The sequence below is a fragment of the Branchiostoma belcheri genome, unplaced genomic scaffold, assembly GCF_001625305.1.
Source record: "Branchiostoma belcheri isolate BF01 breed outbred unplaced genomic scaffold, Haploidv18h27 scaffold208, whole genome shotgun sequence".
NCBI lineage: Eukaryota > Metazoa > Chordata > Leptocardii > Amphioxiformes > Branchiostomatidae > Branchiostoma > Branchiostoma belcheri.
In genome coordinates, this window is record NW_017803580.1 from 293,843 (window position 1) to 295,487 (window position 1,645).

At 36.0% G+C, this 1,645-nt stretch overlaps 1 protein-coding gene across 3 annotated transcripts in view; it reads right to left on the reverse strand.

Moving 5' to 3' along the window:
• The window catches only part of LOC109469559 (oxysterol-binding protein 1-like), a 50,234-nt gene that overhangs the window by 21,318 nt on the left and 27,271 nt on the right, over positions 1-1,645 (reverse strand). The window lies entirely within an intron of this gene.

A 1,645-nucleotide genomic window follows, 5' to 3' on the forward strand; every position in this document is an offset into this window, starting at 1 on the left:
TTTTACTTGACGGACAAAAATCTGCATGTAAAGATATGGAAAGGATGTTATTAAACTTAGCTTAGTCCACCAGCCAAGTTTACCTATCATCAAAATGCAGGAAAGAGCGATTCAGAGGGCCAAGATTTAAAACTTTTCCTACTGGAGCATGCCCCACGCCATGTTATGATAGTTGTACCTCCAGCACTCAACATGATGTTCTGTCAAACAAAATTGTGATGACGGAAAAAAATTTAGGATAGCTAGAACACTGATACATGTAATGTACCTTAAGTTTGTAAAACAGGTTATCTTACAAAAAATCTGCACACCAGCAGATGGGTCACTGTACTGGTACAATTAAAAGCATTTGGCACACTAGACAATGTTTTTACAATTTCTACACCCTTGATCTGACTTAAACTATGATTGTTTTCCAGCGGTGTTCAGCAAAATGTAGCAGAATAACTACATGTGTACAATCATTGTGTATGTCATGGATGTCATAGTCTCTTCTGTTCCTTGCTGTGAAAGAGGAAAACTAGTGAGTAAAAACAGTATCATCAACCATTTGACAAGCTTATCACAATTCTTTTTTTTTTCATACCTGTACTTAGTCAGGTATAAAACTATCTGCACCTAAAAAATATAAATTATAATTATCTGCACCTGTCCACTTCAGAAATCATGCTATGGGACTGGTGAGGTGAGGAGTACTAGCATTTCATACATGTAGCTGGTAACTATCAGCAAACAAAAATCAACATATCGGATGTGCAAATGTATATTGATACTAAGTACATTTGTACATCAGAGAATCTGCAAGAGTTACAGACATGTGACCTTATTTACACGAGACTTCATGGCTATGTCGTGACGTCAGCAATTGGTCAAATGTGCCAGGGAATTCATGTAAGTACTCTTCAATGCCTCGTCTCTATTCTAGTTGTATACCCTAACAAAGCTGATTGTTTGATTCTACGGCTATTCCGAGATCAGGGTGCGCCAATGGCATCGTGATGTCAATCTTACTCTGTATTTATCGCATTCTGTTGACATTTATCAAACTTGTTATACTAGTGCAGTTATTTTCCAGACAATCAGGAAGAGATTTGGTGTTAAGATGTTTAAAACTTATGCTATGGCCAATTTAAGACCAGAAATTGGCATAAAATCTACGTTATGCTGTTGCACTTGAAAAATGCCAGTTTTTGAAATATGCTTCTAAGTAATTTGGGAACAAAAAAATGGAATGAAAAGATTTGCAATATGTTCAGACATGCTCAGTCTGATATTTTTTGCAAAAAACCTGATGATGATTGGAAATTTCTCTTTTCTAGAGCGCATGTATCAATATGTTGTACACGTTATGTAAAATTCATAAATTAACACATTGCAACTAACTTATTTCCCTGTACTAAAAAGGATGGTGATAGAACTGGCCATTTTGCATGTTATGCAAGGTACATCCATATATGACACAAAACATGTGTTTTTATGTTGCTTGTCCTTTGGGTTAATATGGCTGATGGCTTACAGTTACCTGTCTTTTTTGTCCGAGAAAATGTGTAGTGTCCGTTGCTCGGTAATAACTTAAAATAGAAAAGCTGTGGGTGCATATGATTTCAGGTTTTGAAACAGCTGAAGATGCTGACTTAAAACACAG